General features: G+C 36.3%; 1 pseudogene; it reads right to left on the bottom strand.

Annotated features, from left to right (window-relative positions):
- The window catches only part of LOC149174386 (LEAF RUST 10 DISEASE-RESISTANCE LOCUS RECEPTOR-LIKE PROTEIN KINASE-like 1.2), a 127,499-nt pseudogene that overhangs the window by 96,255 nt on the left and 11,940 nt on the right, over positions 1-19,304 (bottom strand).

Below are 19,304 nucleotides of genomic sequence, written 5' to 3'. Positions count from 1 at the left end.
ACCTGAATTAGAATGATGCCTCTGTCATCAAAGTCTCTAATTGCTATTGCCTCTGTCGACTAAAAACTCTGCACCTCTGTGCTCTTCAGTATCTGACTGCTCTAGCCTCTATCACTTTGATCTCTGACTAACTCAATCACACTGATTCCTGCTGCTGCATCGATTCTACTATTGGTCCTATCTCCCAGCACTACATCCACACTACACCTCCTCTCATCATGTTGCATCTTGCTTCCCAATGTTGCACTGCAACTTAGTTACTGAGAAGTAAGTAACCGATCTCCCAACTGACCTCCCTGTTGGGCTATAAACACCCTATGATGCTGAAGCTCCCTCTGCCGCTCCATCCACATCTGTCTCTACCCACTCAGCCAGTCCTACTACCCATCATTGGGGCTCCCATAGCAAGGTCTAATCAAAGAGGCTAGGTACCTCAAGGATCTTACCCCTATTTCAGCTTTCTGGGGACTATCACTTCACATCGCCCCACCTCACACCTGGAGGTATGGATGCATGTGATCCCTCTGCCCACTTGGCTCGAAATGCCCCCCCACTGGAGGTCTCTGCATGAGTGGATGCCTCCACTCAGTCTCCTCTCGGCTTCTCCAGTTGTGGCTACTTCACAACCACCTAAAGCTACTTCACCAATTGTGGCTCCTCCATAATTTTCTGAGACTTCTTTTGGCGCTTTATGTTGAGAGGTAATGTACTCTCCCTCTCAACCACCAAGTCTCCATAGTTTCCTTGCTCCTCAAGGCTATGCATGCATCTTGAACCTCAAGAGCATACAGGTTCTTGACTCGTGAACCGATCTGCTTCACTTGTCTCATGGTGATGTGTCTAAGGAAAATATTTCCCTTGCTGAAGACTACATCATAGCCTTTGTCCTCCAACATCATGATCAATACCAAGTTCTTCTTCAATCCTAGCACATACTTCACATCTGTCAAGGTGATGCGAGCTCCATGCTCCCTCTGAAAAGCAACCGTGCCCACTCCTGAAACATTATACTTTTCATCATTACCCATCTCTATGTGCATCTAGAGGTCTTTCTTCTCCAAGGTACTGAACAAACTCTTATTGTCGGTCATGTGGAATGAGGCTCCACTGTCAAGAAACCAACCACAACCCATCATCGACGAAACCATGCATGCAATGAGGGTAAAATCCAATTCGAACTGAGAGGCCGATGCCTCACCTTCCGATCCTTCCTAGGATCCCTTCTTGGATTTCTTCAATGGAAAATTAGTTGCTTAATGGCCCACCTCATGACAATTAAAGCATCTCACTTTAGATTTGTCAATCTTCTTCCCTCTGTGAGAAGAACTCGATTTGGGATGAGAATCCTTCTCCTTCCCTTTCCTTGCCTTACTCACTAAGGAAAAATTTTCTTCATCCTCCTTGGATGAAGAACCATCTCTGGTGCTCCTCCTGATCTCCTCCTACATGAGATCCGACCACAGTCATTCCCAATCTGGCAGTTTCTGAAGCTATGCCAACTCTAAGGAAGATAGAGGAGAGCAAGACTCACCATATCATCATTAGCTTTCGTGATTCCTACACTTCCAAGCTCATCCCTACAGGTGGTGAGCTTGTTCAGATATGTAGAGATCGTGTCGCCCTTTTCACACTTGATTTTCCGAAGCTTGTCCTTCAATGCCATCTTCCTCTGGTCATTGTTGTTCTGATATAGATCCTTCAATGTCTTCCACATTGAAAATGGAGTCTCCTTCCCATGGAGACTCGAGACAATATGGTCTCCAAATCCCTCCAATCCTCCTCGCGCTCACCACACATTTCTTTCATTCCGCCAATTCTTGGGCATTAGCTGTTGCTGGCTTGGGGACTTCTTGATCAACGAAGTCCTTCAAACCGTTGTCCTCTAATACTCCTTCCATGTGATCCTTCCATGCTATGTAATTTGAGCTGCCATCCAGGGCATACTCGAGTCTCAAGCCATTGAACGACATTGGTTAACTTTGAGATGTGATAAGAAATCAATTTTGTACCTACAATCAAGAACTTCAACCTTCGAACTTTGAACTTCTGCCTTCTTTTTATACTGTTCTCCGCTTTGATCAACTTGGCTCTAATACCATGTAGAAATTTCTCTATAGATCATCTAGCTCTTATACCATGTAGAAATTTCTCTATAGATCAGCTAGCTCTGATACCATGTAGAAATTTCACCGTAGATCACCTGATAATGCAATATACTAAAGCAAAATACTTGATCTACTTCTACTATCAAACTTTGCGAAAGCTTAATCAATTTGAGCAAGATCAATCAAAACATATATAACAGAGAAGAAGAAATCATACATATGAAACACATAAGAATACTCAGGGGAAAGCCTCAGCTAAAAACCCCACTATCTGTATTATCATACAAGTGGAAATATCTCAGGATTACACAAAGCTTTAGCTCTCAAGCTATCCATCTCTCAGTACAATCCCTCACTGCTGCTCATAGACAGAATAGACAACACATATGCCTTCCTTCAGTCCTCCAAGCCTCCTATTTCCTTGTGCAGTTTCTCCTGGGTCCTCCAGTTGCAACCTGTGTGATTCTCACCTCACACACAACACTGACCTCTGAAATAACTGTGCAATCTTGAAGGAGATAATTCCTTCTGCATGGATGAGTTTCCTTTATAGGAAAATTCCTCCAACTGATAGTACACTGCCCCTTCCTTTAATCTCAACTTGGTCTTTCTCTGAACTGACATGCATGAGTTATTTATGAGAGAATATTCAATTATCTGGAGGACACTAGTTGCATGCATGCATGCATTAACTGACTGAACTCACAATTAGTTCCTCCAACTATTTGAAACTAATTTAACTGGACTTAACTCAGTTAACTGAGCTAACTAATTACAACTCAAATACAACTCATCCTTATCTCCTTAATTAAGGGATAATTTCGTCAATCAAAAGGATAACTGTTTCATGTCTTCACATAGAGTTCATATTTGATTTTCTCTAACTAATTAACTCAAGATGAATTAATTAATTGTTTTTCAAACAGCTAGTGAGACTAAATTCGAATTTTAATTCTCAATTTTAATTCAGGGACTAATTAAAATTGGAATCTATCCCGAAATTCTATTTATAGCAATTCTATTTTTAGCATTTCTTTTTTTTTTCTATTTCCAACAGAGTTGGAGTATATCCTAAAATGCTATTTATAGCAATGCTATTTTTAGCATTTCTTGTTGCCATTTTCAACACTCCCTCTCAACAAGAAAGGCATTCAACTCGAACCCAATCCTGAACCTTTGGAATGTTTTGCATGCAAAACTTCTCTCAAGTGTTGTTGCTCCAGCAACTCTAGGAACACAAAAATATCAAACCTGAATCAGAATGATGCCTCTGTCATCAAAGTCTTTGACTGTTATTGCCTCTGTCAACTGAAAACTTTGCACCTTTGTGCTCTTCAATATCTGACTACTCTAGCCTCTGTCACTTTGATCTCTGACTCCATCAATCACATTGATTCCTCCTACTGCATCCATGCTACTGTTGGTCCTATCTCCCAGAACTACATCTGCACTGCACCTCCTCTCATCATGTTGCATCATGCTACCCAATGCTGCACTGAAACTCAGTTACTTTGAAGTAAGTAATTGACCTCCCTGTTGGGCTAGAAACACCCTCTAATGCTGAAGCTCCCTCTTCCGCTCCATCCGCATCTATCTCTACCCACTCAGCTAGTCCTGCTACTCCTCGTCGGGGCTACCGTAGCAAGTTCTAATCAAAGAGGCTGGGTACCTCAAGGATCCTACCCCTATTTCAACCTTCTTGGGACTATCACTTCACATCACCCCACCTCACGCCTGGAGGTGTGGATGCATGTGATCCCTCTTCCCACTTGGCTCGAAATTCCCCCCTACTGGAGGTCTTTGCATGAGTGGATGCCTCCACTCAGTCTCCTCGTAGCTTCTCCAATTGTGGTTGCTCCACAACCTACTGAAGCTGCTTCACTAATTGTGGCTCCTCCACAATTCTCTGAGACTTCTTCTGGTGCTGCATGTTGAGAGGTAATGTACTCTCCCTCTCAACCATCAAGTCTCTAACAGTTGCCTTGCTCCTCAAGGCTTTGCATGCATCTTGAATGTCAAGAGCATATAGGTTCTTGACTCGTGAACCGATCTGCTTCACTTGTCTCATGGTGATGTGTCTAAGGAAAACCTTTCCCTTACTGAAGACTACATCGTAGCCTTTGTCCTCCAACATCACAATCGATACCAAGTCCTTCTTCAGTTCTGGAACATACTTCACATCTGTCATGGTGATGCAAACTCCATGCCCCCTTTGAAAAGCAACCGCACCCACTCCTAGAACACAATACTTTTCATCATTACCCATCTTTATGCGCATCTAGAGGTCTTTCTCCTTCAAGGTACTAAAAAAAATCTTATTGTCGGACATGTGGAATGAGGCTCCACTATCAAGAAACCAACCACACCCCATCATCGATGAAACCATGCATGCAATGAGGGTAAAATCCAATTGGAACTAAGACGCCAATGCCTCACCTTTAGATCCTTCTGAGGATCCCTTCTTGGATTTCTTCAATGGAAAATTAGTTGCATAATGGCCCACCTCATGACAATTAAAGCATCTCACTTTAGATTTGTCAATCTTCTTCCCTCCATGAGAAGAACTCGATTTGGGATGAGAATCCTTCTCCTTCCCTTTCCTTGCCTTACTCGCTAAGGAAAAAATTTCTTCATCCTCCTTGGATGAAGAACCATCTCTGGTGCTCCTACTGATCTCCTCCTACATGAGATCCAACCACAGTCGTTCCTAATCTGGCAGTTTCTCTCTTCCATTCACTGAGTCCTGGTAGCTATGCCAGCTCTTAGGAAGATCGAGGAGAGCAAGACTCACCATATAATCATTGGTTGTTGTGATTCTTACACTTCCAAGCTCATCCCTGTAGGTGGTGAGCTTGTTTATATATGTAGAGATCGTGTCGCCCTTTTCACACTTGATTTTCCAAAGCTTTTCCTTCAGTTCTAGCTTCCTCTGGTCATTGTTGTTCTGATATAGATCCTTCATTGTCTTCCACATTGAAAACAAAGTCTCCTTCCCATGGAGACTCGAGACAATATGGTCTCGAACTCCCTCTAGAAGAATTCTCCTCGCTCTCGCCACACATTTCTTCCATTCTGCCAATTCTTGTGCATTAGCTGCTGCTGGCTTGGGGACTTCTTGATCAATGAAGTCCTTCAAACCATTGTCCTCTAATACCGATTCCATGCGATGCTTCCATGCTATGTAATTCAAGTTGCCATCCAGAGCATACTCGAGTCTCAAGCCATTGAACGCCATTGGTGAACTTTGAGATGTGATAAGAAATCGATTTTGTACCTACAATTAAGAACTCCAACCTTCTAACTTCTCCCTTCTTTGTATATAGTTCTCCGCTTTGATCAACTTGGCTCTGATACCATGTAGAAATTTGTCTGTAGATCAGCTAGCTCTGATACCATGTATAAATTTCTCTATAGATCAGCTAGCTCTGATACCATGTAGAAATTTCACCGTAGATCACCTGATAATGCAATATACTAAAGAAAAATACTTGATCTACTTCTATTATCAAACTTTGCGGAAGCTTAATCAATTTGAGCAAGACCAATCGAAACACATATAATAGAGAAGAAGAAATCATACACATGAAACACATAAGAATACTCAGGGGAAAGCCTCAGCTAAAAACCCCGCTATCTGTATTATCATACAAGTGGAAATATCTTAGGATTACACAAAGCTTTAGCTCTCAAGCTATCCACCTCTCAGTACAATCCCTCACTACTGCTCATAGACAAAATAGATAACACATATGCCTTCCTTCAGTCCTCCAAGCCTCCTATTTCCTTGTGTAGTTTCTCTTGGGTCCTCCAGCTGTAACCTGTGTGATTCTCACCTCACACACAACACTGATCTCTGAAATAACTGCGCAGTCCTGAAGGAGCTAATTCCTTCTGCATGGATGAGTTTCCTTTATAGGAAAATTCCTCCAATTGATAGTACATTGTCACTTCCTTTAATCTCAACTGGGTCTTTCTCTGAACTGACATGCATGAGTTATTTATGAGAGAATATTCAGTTATCTGGAGAACACTAGTTGCATGCATGCATGCATTAACTAATTGAACTCATAATTAGTTCCTCCAACTGTTTGGAACTAATTTAACTAGACTTAACCCAGTTAACTGAGCTAACTAGTTACAACTCAAATACAACTCATCCTTATCTCCTTAATTAAGGGATAACTTCCTCAATCAAAGGGATAATTGTTGCATGTCTTCACATAGACTTCATGTTTGATTTTCTCCAACTAATTAAGTCAATATGAATTAATTAATTGTTTTTCAAACAACTAATGAGACTAAATTCGAATTTTAATTCTCAATTTTAATTCACGGACTAATTAAAATTGGTATCTATCCCGAAATGCTATTTATAACAATTCTATTTTTAGCATTTCTATTTTTTTCTATTTCCAACAGAGTTGGAGTATATCCTAAAATTCTATTTATAGCAATGCTATTTTTAGCATTTCTTGTTGCCATTTTCAACACTCCCTCTCAACAAGAAAGCCATTCAACTTGAACCCGATCTTGAACCTTTGGAATTTTTTGCATGCAACACTTCTCTCAAGTGTTGTTGCTCTAGCAAGTCTACGAACACAAAAATATCCAACCTAAATAAAAAAGATGCCTCTATCATCAAAATCTCTTACTGTTATTGCCTCTATTGACTGAAAACTTTTCACCTCTCTGCTCTTCAATATCTGACTACTCTAGCCTCTGTCACTTTGATCTCTGACTGCATCAATCACATTGATTTCTCCTGCTGCATCTGTATTGTTGTTGGTCCTATCTCCTAGAAATTGCATTCGCACTACACCTCCTCTCATCATGTTGCATCGTGCTGCCCAATGTTGCACTGAAACTCAGTTACTGAGAAGTAAGTAAGTGATCTCCCAACTGACCTCCCTAATGGGCTAGAAATACCCTCTGATGTTTAAGCTCGCTTTGCCGCTCCATCCGCATCTGTCTCTACCCACTCAGCCAGTCCCACTACTCCTCGTCGGGGCTCCCATAGCAAGGTCTAATCAAAGAGGCTAGGTACCTCAAGGATCCTACCCCTATTTCAGACTTCTTGGGACTATCACTTCACATCGCCCCACCTCACACCTAGAGGTGTGGATGCGTGTGATCCCTCTGCCCACTTGTCTCAAAATTCCCCCCTACTGGAGGTCTCTGCATGAGTGGATGCCTCCACTCATTCTCCTCTCGACTTCTCCAGTTGTGGCTGCTCCATAACCTCCTAAAGCTGCTTCACCAATTGTGGCTCCTCCACAATTGTCTGAGACTTCTTCTGGCACTGCATGTTGAGAGGTAATGTACTCTCCCTCTCAACCACCAAGTCTCCAATAGTTGCCTTGCTCCTCAAGGATTTGCATGCATCTTGAACCTCAAGAGCATACAGGTTCTTGACTCGTGAACCGATCTACCTCACTTGTCTCGTGGTGATGTGTCTAAGGAAAACCTTTCCCTAACTGAAGACTACATCATAGCCTTTGTCCTCCAACATCGTGATCAATACCAAGTTCTTCTTCAGTCCTGGCACATACTTCACATCTGTCAAGGTGATGCGAGCTCCATGCTCCCTTTGAAAAGCAACCATGCCCACTCCTGAAACACTATACTTTTCATCATTAACCATCTCTATGTGCATCTGTAGGTCTTTCTCCTCTAAGGTATTGAACAAACTCTTACCATTAGTCATGTGGAATGAAGCTCCACTATCAAGAAACCAACCGCAACCCATCATCGATTAAACCATGCATGCAATGAGGGTAAAATCCAATTTCGACTGAGAGACCAATGCCTCACCTTTAGATACTTCTGAGGATCCGTTCTTGGATTTCTTCAATGGACAAATAGTTGCATAATGGCCCACCTCATGAGAATTAAAGCATCTCACTTTAGATTTGTCAATCTTCTTCCCTCCATGTGAAGAACTTGATTTGGGATGAGAATCCTTCTCCTTCCCTTTCCTTGCCTTACTCGCTAAGGTGAAATTTTCTTCATCCTCCTTGGATGAAGAACCATCTTTGGTGCTCCTCCTGCATGAGATCCGACCACAGTCATTCCGAATCTGGCAGTTTCTCCCTTCCATTCACTGAGTCTTGGTAGCTATGCCAGCTCTTAGGAAGATCGAGGAGAGCAAGACTCACCATATCATCATCGGTTGTCGTGATTCCTACACTTCCAAGCTCATCCCTGCTTGTTTAGATATGTAGAGATCGTGTCGCCCTTTTGACACTTGATTTTCCGAAGCTTGTCCTTTAGTGCCAGCTTCCTCTAGTCATTGCTGTTCTGATATAGATCCTTCAATGTCTTCCACATTGAAAACAGAGTCTCCTTCCCATGGAGACTCGAGACAATATGGTCTCGAACGCCCTCGAGAAGAATCCTCCTCGCTCTCACCACACATTTATTCCATTCTGCCAATTCTTGGGCATTAGTTGCTACTGGCTTGGGGACTTCTTAATCAATGAAATCCCTCAAACCATTGTCCTCTAATACCACTTCCATGTGATCCTTCCATGCTATGTAATTCGACTTGCCATCTAGGGCATACTCGAGTCTCAAGCCATTGAACGCCATTGGTGAACTTTGAGATGTGATAAGAAATCGATTTTGTACCTACAATCAAGAAATTCAACCTTCGAAATTCTCCCTTCTTTGTATACAGTTCTCCGCTTTGATCAACTTGGCTCTGATACCATGTAGAAATTTCTCTATAGATCATCTAGCTCTTATACCATGTATAAATTTCTCTATAGATCAGCTAGCTCTGATACCATGTAGAAATTTCATCGTAGATCACCTGATAATGCAATATACTAAAGCAAAATACTTGATCTACTTCTACTATCAAACTTTGCGGAAGCTTAATCAATTTAAGAAAGATCAATTGGAACACATATAACAGAGAAGAAGAAATCATACACATGAAACACAGAAGAATACTAGGGGAAAGCCTTAGCTAAAAGCCCCGCTATCTTAATTATCATACAAGTGGAAATATCTCAGGATTACACAAAGCTTTAGCTCTCAAACTATCTAGCTCTCAGTACAATCCCTCACTACTACTCATAGACAGAATAGACAACACATATGCCTTCCTTTAGTCCTCCAAGCCTCATATTTCCTTGTGTAGTTTCTCCTCGGTCCTCCAGCTGCAACCTGTGTGATTCTCACCTCACACACCACATTGACCTCTGAAATAACTGCACAATCCTGAGGGAGATAATTCCTTTTTCATGGATGAGTTTCCTTTATAGGAAAATTCCTCCAACTGATAGTACATTGTCCCTTCCTTTAATCTCAATTGGGTCTTTCTCTAAACTGACATGCATGAGTTATTTATGAGAGAATATTCAGTTATCTGGGGAACACTAGTTGCATGCATGCATATATTAACTGACTGAACTCACAATTAGTTCCTCCAACTGTTTGGAACTAATTTAACTGGACTTAACTCAGTTAATTGAGCTAACTAATTACAACTCAAATACAACTCATCCTTATCTCCTTAATTAAGGGATAACTTCCTCAATCAAAGGGATCACTATTGCATGTCTTCGCATAGACTTCATGTTTGATTTTCTCCAACTAATTAACTCAATATGAATTAATTAATTGTTTTTCAAATAACTAGTGAGACTAAATTCAAATTTTAATTCTCAATTTTAATTTAGGGACTAATTAAAATTGGAATCTATCCTGAAATGCTATTTATAGAAATGCTATTTTTAGCATTTCTATTTTTTGCTATTTCCAATAGAGTTGGAGTATATCTTGAAATGATTTTTATAGCAATTCTATTTTTAGCATTTCTTGTTGCCATTTTGAACAGTTAGATTTAATAGGTTAACTTAGGTTTATTAGGTTGACCTAAGTTTACTAGGTAGACCTAGGTTTGGTAGGTTGACCTAGGTTTACTAGGTAAGCCTAGGTTTAGTAGGTTGGTCTAGGTTTACTTTGTTATTTTTACTAGGTTTATTAGGTTAACCTATGTTTACTATGTTGACATAGCTTTATCAAGATGAACTAAGTTTACTAGGTTTAACATATTTACTAGGTTTACCTAGGTTTACTTGGTTGATTTGGGATATATATTGAGGGAAAAATGACATAATATATTGAGCATATAATAGGGGGTAAAGGGTTTTTATATTTTGTGTATAAAAAATGGAGTTCAAAGTTATTGAAAAAATATAAATGGGTATAAAAAAATGTTAATCAAAAAATGGATAACTACAATATCTAGTGAAAGTGTGGGTCTTTTAAATTGGGAAGGTGTATTAGGTTCGTATTGGTAGGGGGTTAAATAAAGTGATTTTTAGAGGTATTTTGTAATATGTATTCAAATTAAGGGTATCATTTAGTATGCCACAAACACACATGCTATGTCAGAGATTCATTGAGTGAAGCCCCCGTGGGTCAAACATGGTTAGGTTGTCTTCATGGTCTGCCATGGTTAACTCTAGCCCACATGGTAAACCATAGTTATTTATAGTTAAATGTTGAAAAACATGGTCAACAATGTTCCCCCATGGTCATCCATAGTTAACCATACTCAACCTTTGTGAAATAAGCTCAACCATGGTCAGCCATGGTCAAACAAGCTCAATCATGACCACCATTGTCAAACATGGTCATCAAGTTAAACATGATCAACATGGTCATGCGTGGTTATGTTTAGTCCACCATAATATATCATCTAAATCCTTTGTTAACCATGGTTAATTAAGGTGAACCATGGTAAACCAAGGTCAACCATACTCAACCAAGTTCAACCTCAATTGGCCAAGGTCTACCTCGATCAACCATGGTCAACCTTGTCAACCCTTTTTAGCCATTAATGTCACCTTTATTGTAATATTGATGTAACATTAACATTATCATTAATGTAACATCAACCATAGTCAACCATAGTCAACCATGGTTGTCAAGGGTTTTCAAGGGTTAGCCATGTTCAACATTAATGTAATGTGAATGTAATAATGTAACAATCATCAACATTAATGTAATAGAAATAAATTGTTACATTAATGGTTGACCAAGGTAAACCTCGGTCAACCATGCTCAACCATCATAACCATTAACAATCCTTGACTACCATGGTCAACCAATATCAACCATTTTTCACCATATTCAACCAACATGAACCATAGTTAATCATGGTATATGAATCTTCCCACACATGTAAACCATCTACTAGCACAACCACATTAGTAAATGTTGTTGATATACATCGATTGACAGCATTTTCCACCTTTTATATGTCAATCGACGTATGAAAATGATTTCGATCAATATATATCAACCACATTTACTAATGTGATTTTTCTAGTTTCAATATGGGTTTGAAGTAGGGGTTGTGAGTTTGACATGATGAAATGCCATCTTATCTTCTTTCCAATGAAGTTAGATTTAAATAAATGATTGTCAAGGACCCTTCTAACATCCTTTATGGAGGAGTTGTTACAATTCCATGATAATTAGTTTTGAGCTCATGCATATGGACATGCTTATCAAATCCTTGTAACCCATAGATACGTCCATTTTTTTTGAGACAATGATTCCAAATGTCATTATCATTCCTTTAAACACAGAGATAAATGTTACTTAAAATAATAAATATACTTGTCAGAAAATAGCAAAGAAAAAAAAATCAATTAGCATTAATGTAGTGAATGAGAAGAATGGAACAAAGGAAAATCAATTTTTTTTATTGCAATCATACCTTTTTTTCATGGTTTCTATCTTTATAAAGATATGTCTGCAAGTGCGAGATAACACTATCCAATTATGACATGTTAGTTGTAATGAAATTTTGGTAAAAACATTAGAAAGAATTATTAGAGGTATTTGCATAAATTTTTATAACATGGTGTAAAAAGATGAAACATAGAAAATCAAATTGTCTTTTTGAATATATATTGTTTTTATTTATGAAAAATTGGTATAACTCAAAAAAATGGATTTTTCTAAGATTGGTATGTTATTTTGTAAGACAACAAAATTGGAAACCAAATTAACTGTATTATTAATGATGATCTCAATGAATATGTACATAGTGTACATATAAATACATAATGAAATCGTTGATTCAGTTTTTGGATCTTCTTGGACTCTAACAACTAATTACCATAATACACAGTAACCCAAATCATATCCTGAGGATTAGGTGTCTAACATTCCCCCCTTAATCCGAAGGGATGTATCAAAGTCCAAGAATGAGAGCTAAAAATGAAAAATTGCGTCTCAGCCAAGAGTTGAATGCCTCTCAGAAATGGTTTTCAAAGGATGACCACAAACCAAGGATGGTGGTTTTTAAGAGAAAAGAAAAAACGATACAAAAATGTCGGAGAACTCAAGGTCTCAACCAGTGATGGTTTAAGGATAGCCATAAACTTTAGAAATATCATACCAATTCCTCAAGCAAACCAACTTTCGAACGATTCCTAATTTGGAGACGTGTTCCTTCACAAATCTCAACATGCAAAAAACATGCAATCATGCTCATTCTCATAGAGCATAAATCAAAATAACTCTGTCTACAACTCTGAATCTGATTTTTGAACTCAAACTCTAGGCTATAGAAATACAACTCTGAATAAGGCCCGCTTGAAAAATCTTCAAACATGTAGTAGACCATATCAATTCGATCAATTTTCCCCTTGTCAGATACTGTAGAAATTAATTTGTAGATTCAATACTACTCATGAAATTTACTAAATCACAAGACTTGAAGCTACTTTACTAATCTACGAAATTTAATTCACTATCTAGAACAAGAATCATAGACAAAAGAAACATCACACATGCACAAATATTTATCTAGGGGAAAGAAACTGCACAAAATCACTTACTATCTATATTGTATTAATCAAAGAATAGGGATGAAATACATATGCTTGCTCAAGTCTGAGCACATCTTGCAAGTGTATAGCCTATCTCTCTACCTGACTAACTGACTCTGGTAAACACTTAGCCAATTTTCAATCCCTTCAAGCTCTTATTTCCTTGTGTTGTTCCATTGAGAAATTGCCACTAATTTTTAGGAATTTACCACCATGGGATTGCGCAATTGCCTTAGGTCCTTCCTTTGACTGCATGCACCACTTGTACACATTGGAATATGCTACATCTGATAGCACATTGCCTTGGAATATCCATCTCGACTGCGTAACTCGAATTTTCTGCATGCAACAATTATTTTGGATGATTGATCAGTTATCTAGTTGATCATTGAGTGTGGTTGAAGTTCCACTTCCACAATTTGACCTCCACTAGTTCTTCTGACAGTTAGAACTAGTTAAACTGACAATAACTCAAATTAACTGAAATAGGTTGCTACAAATTAGCAATCAAACATACATAAATGGAATATAACTCCTCCAACTTGAATTTACTGAGTAAATTGGGTGACACAATCCATGTCACACAAGTTAACGTAATCCAAGTTTTTCGCTGATGTAGAAATTCGAATTTTCTCTAGTTTGACAAAGGCAAAGTCAAACTGAGATTTTCTTGCTACATTTTCAATAGATACAAGGTGAGAAGATGAAGTATGCTTCACTGCAAGACTGGTCAATACTCTCGAACATATCTTGTGGTATGACCTGTAAATATTCTTGGCTAGTTTAGATCAACCCCAAGAAGGAATCCATCCAAAATTAATTCTCTCTCTCTCTTGCAGTAATCTTATGTTTGAAACATTTGTTTGAATGACAATTCTTCTTTCAACAATGTTTATAGGGATGAAGATCATAACAATGATATTTCTCATGTCAAAATTTGTCATAATATTTGCATCTGATGATTTGTTGTGGGACAAGTTCATCTAGAAATCCAACACTACAAAATTGGATAGGCTTGGAAAAATTAGGCAGATGAAAAGAAACATCTTTATTGTATCGCACGCTCATTCTGTTTTTGTTATGTACAATTTCTTCCCAAGGTCTAACAAATGTTTTGGGAAGTGGAGGCTCAATTTTTACATCTGCACAAAATTTTTCTTTTGAAATGGCTCCATCAATCTCTGACTATTGTTTGGAATTAGGATTGTCTCATTGTACTTGAGACTCAATCTGGAGAAATTCAGTTGTCTCCAATGCATCATGTAAGAGGATTTTGATATCAACAAGACTTACTATATTGACATTTATAGTTTCGTCGACAATGGAACTAATGAGATTGTTTAATATACCAAATACATTTTTAATTTGAGTCATTTTAGTCAATCTCGGGTGTCAGGTTCAACCGAAAATGCACTTGTTTACTACAGAATTTGAGAAGAAAAAGATGAATAATTTTCAATAAGAACATACGAAGAGTCGAGCTATTTAATAATGCAATACAAACTTATAAAATTGAAGGAATTTCCAATGCACACCTTCAACAACTTTCTTCTAAAGGCACAATATTGATTACATTCTTCTACCAAAAACAAAAAATCTAACAAAGACTCGTCACAAGTGAGACTACCATTGCCTTCAACAACAAATGATCTATCCTCACACTTGATGCCACTTGTAAACAAATGGGTTATCCACACTCTGTTGACTCAGGATGTTGCTACCTTGAGAGTCACGAACTTCCTAGTTTTTCACATTCTCAAGCCCAAAATCATGATTCTTTATATACAAACAAATAATGTATACACACTAGTAGAACAACAAACTAGTCATTCTTTGAACTCTGCAGTTTTGGCTCTTGTTTTGGTTCTCAATTCGTCATAAAATAATTGGGATCTTTTTACCTCCAAAGCATTGACAACAACAATTTTATGTCAGTAAGCAATTGGAAACTCCGAGACATGTGCTCTAATGTAGTCCTAGCCTTCAATAATCTTTTAATGGCATGAAATGACATATCCTTAAATTTCAAAAGATAAACAGAGAAGATAAACCATGCTTTTATACTCCTCAAACCTGCGCTATGATACCATTGTAAGACAACAAAAGTGGAAACCAAATTAACTATATTATTAATGATGATCTCAAAGAATGATGTACATAATGTACATATAAATACATAATGAAACTATTGATTCAGTTTTTGGGTCTTCTTATACTTTAACAACTATTTACCATAATACACACTAACCCAAATCATAACCCAAGGATTAGGTGTCTAACATATTTTTCCTCATATGTTTACATTAGGCCCCGAGTTTTGTATGTAAATGATGGATTTTTATGAAACATTTTTTGTATGATTATAGATAATAGTCGATTCTTGTGCAATCCTATTTTACATCATTTTTAATGTTGATTTTATATTTTTATAAAATTAAGAAATCCAGTGAAGCCCTAAAATGACGAGGTCAAGTTTGAGCCCCATTATGAGGGTCTTAAAACACACACACACACACACATTAATATTAATGGGTTGGTCTTCATATATACTAGTGCAGGTTCTTTTACAATTTCAAAATAGGTCAACCAATCAAATGTTATAGCAAAAATAAAAGACCTATGTTTTTTAGAAATTTGATATGTGTCTAATAAATAAATAAATAAATAAAATATTCAAAAAATATATGCATTTAGAATCTACACATGAAAAACAAAATTGGAAACACTTTTAGCTTGTTTTTTATGTAGAAAATTGAGAATTTTTAAGTTTTTTCAATTTCAACAACTGTACACTCATATTGTCTTTGAGAGTTTTGTTTTGTAGTAAAAGCAACATTTGTAGAGAATTGTCTTTCTTTATCATCACAATATACACATGTTTCACTAGAGCATGGATCATTACTGGGAAATTTTCATATTCAATCACTATTCTTTATAATTTAATGAAATAGCGTAAGACAAAAAAGACGTGATTTTTCAACACATTCAGTGGCCCATCAATTTTATTTTTAATTTGATCATCAATAAGTCAAGAGGACACTGATAGTAAGCTACTGATGATATTTTAAATGACTTGGAGCTTCAATTTTGAAGTCATTGAATTTTTATTTAAGACAATTTTTAGAACTATCAAAATCTACAATGACATAAGTTAAAATATAACTAGTAATAAATACCAATCCTTAATTGAAATGGAGAAATATTGTATCATTAGAAACTAGAATAAGAGGTAAATGATTACCATCTGACTCTTTAATTTTGCAAGGATTTGACTTGCTCTTAACCTAGAGTTTGCCTGGAGAATCTTTAACCTGCGAAAAATTTGGGTTGCAAGTTTAAAAAACTCTCAATTGAGATTTTACCTTGAACTTGGCCACTATGAGTTTAGCACATTCATTTTAAATTTATATTTGATTTGAAATTCATAATAAAGTACTTCAAATGTGCATTGCAAAAGTTTGAACTCGTGCTAATATTATCAGTGTTTAGGGATAGCATTTTTATCATGGTGAAATGTCGGAAAGGTTAAATCAAGGTAAAATTAAAAGTGATAAATGAAAAAATGATTTAAAGATATTATAATCCATTTGAGTTTGTTTTGTCTAAAAACAACAATGAAAACTCATTTTATGACATGACAGGGGAGCCCAATGAAAATATTAGGACCGAACAGGTTGGAAGAGATGATTCGCCAAACCATAGCCAATGCGTGGTTGGAATAAGTCAAATTATTACTACAAAAATGGTCATTGTGAGACTAGTTCTTCCCCACTTATAAGAGGGGCCACCTTTGGAAAGTTTCTGGACAAACACCCACGTCTAAAAATCCTCTATTCACATAATTTCCATTAAAAAGGGTCTCTAGTATGGTTTAGTTTGATTCAAAAGTATGTTTGTAAAGATATGGTCATTGTAATATTGTTATTAAATATATCTTGCATGTTATGTAATGGCTAGTGTGTTGTTGTAAACTTGGGAACTAAGGATTACTTGTTATTTTTCATTTGTAAACATTTGTTTTTAGGTATTTTTGTGAATGATATTTGATTTTTATAATAGGTATTTATGAACATGTGTGAACAAGAACGACCCTTCATCACATTGTCATTTTTGTTGGTTTGGCGGTTACAGGGATAATTGTAGGTTGAAATGATAACATTATGGGGAGCTCTTGAATGTATTTCGCGGTTGGGGATAGAAAGGATCACGATCATTGGGGATTCTCTTACCTTGATCGCTTGATACAGTGGATTCAAGGCATGGATGCGCTAGAGGTCCCTTTTCTATGTAATTGGATGCAACGAATCTAGGACTTAAAGGCGTCCAGACTCTATGTCTCATTTGTGCATGTGTATTGGGAACAAAACCTTGAAACGGATGCTCTCTTCAAGCATGGTCTCACCCTTTCTCTTGTGCAAATGTCGTTTGAATACATCACTGATGGTAAGATTTGTGGAGAGGGATATTTTTGAGATCTGATTGTTGGCTTCCCCGGTGATATATTTTCCAACTCCTTGAGGTTTTTGTATTGCCTGTTCTCTCCAATATATCACTTTGCGTGCTGGTTGCTGTGATGACTCCTTGAATCAGTGGTTGCATAGTTCCCATACCTGGTGGGGTGTTTTGTACTGTTTTTTGGGATAATTTATGTACTTCGGGTCTGCCCTTGGGCAGTTATCTAGTAGCTTTAAGATGAAACATATCTATGTAAATGTAAAACATTTCCTCATTTTTAATGAAGATATGTTTTTGTTTTTTCTTCTCAAAATAATAAAATAAACTTAACTCTCATCTAAACATTTGATCCCAATATGGTAGAGATGATAAAATAAAAATAAAATTAATGAAATACAGTAAATAAAATAAAAAGTAAAACTAGTAATTATATATTTTTATATTTATAATTAATTATAAATAATAATTAAACCACCCTAGATCCATCTCAACTCTGGATCTACAAAGAGACGAGAGGGATCAAATTTCTTGAGATGCAAAGCTCTTTTAAAGTGAAAAGAAATTTGATCCTTCTAGGTACTTGGTAGATCGTAGTTGAGAAAGATCTAGGTTGGTATAAATGAAACAATTATTATACTATGTTAAAGCAATGAGGAATGTATAATAAATTATAGTTAATGCTAAATTAATAAGCTTGCTTTTGACAATGAATATGTCAATATAAATCAATGCACAATGTATATTAAATTATGGTTAATGCTAGATTAGAAAGTTTGCTTTCCACAATGAGTGGATCACTATAATCTCTGCACCAACATCAAAGAGTAGAATAGCTTTAGTTCATTAATATTTAGAAAGAAATTTCTTTTTTTTTTATATATTTAACTTGTAAATATATTTTACTGTAAAAAAAACTTTATTATAAACTTTAAACATTATAATGTCTTGGATTTTAGATTTTATATAATAATGTTGTAATCTTTCTTTAAATTAGTATTTTTTCATTATTATCTTTCACTGTCCCTTAGTCTCAAGAATATAATCAGTCTTCTTCAACTACTATGCCTAAGATCGAAACCAAGATTGTGTTGTTAGGTTCATTCCAACAATACCGCGAGTTCTAAATCCTAAAAGAATAAAAGTAATCAATATTAATAAATAATTTGAAATTTTTAGTTTTTTCCTATTAAAACATGTATTTTTTATTTAATATATATTAATAAACATCCAAACAAAATTTTGTTTTGACTCAAATTTAAATCACTTAGCCATGTGAACTATTTTAAAAAGGTATAACACATGTTAAGCCATTTTTAATAAGAAATGCCTTTTTTGTATGCCCTGCTTTCACCACGTGTCTATGCAGGTAGATGATTCTCTTGCATAGGTCTGGGAGTGCATTGCAAAGTAACCAGAATCCACCGGTTACAATCAAATGTTATTTACACACAAAAATGCTACCCGAGCAGCCGCCCTCTTTTAAATGAAGTTTATTTGGTACTGCAATGATTAATTAGATATTTAGAATAAAAAGAAAGTAAGTTAAAGCTTCTAAAATTTAATTTAATTAATGAATATAAATAAAATATTTAAATTTATAATATAAATCATATTATTTTTTATATTAAAAAATAATTTGAAAATATATTTTAAAAAAATATTAACTTTTTTATTATTAAAATTAATTAATTAATAAATAAATATTTTTAATATTTTTAAAATTAAAATAAATATTATTAAATTTATTAGTATCAATCATGAGCTTACTGCCAAATATTGCATTTCAGGTTTTTTTTATGCATTAGTAAATCCAAATCCAAACCCATCACGCCATTGAAAAATAATCAATTTATAAATTGAATCTTAAAGCACTAAATTCCAATTTTTG

The sequence above is a fragment of the Pinus tabuliformis genome, chromosome 4_1 (genome assembly GCF_031772625.1).
Source record: "Pinus tabuliformis cultivar Carrire ecotype Pingquan chromosome 4_1, CPIR1, whole genome shotgun sequence".
NCBI lineage: Eukaryota > Viridiplantae > Streptophyta > Pinopsida > Pinales > Pinaceae > Pinus > Pinus tabuliformis.
Note: the sequence above shows the minus strand (reverse complement) of the source record. Positions and strands in the feature narration are given on the sequence as shown.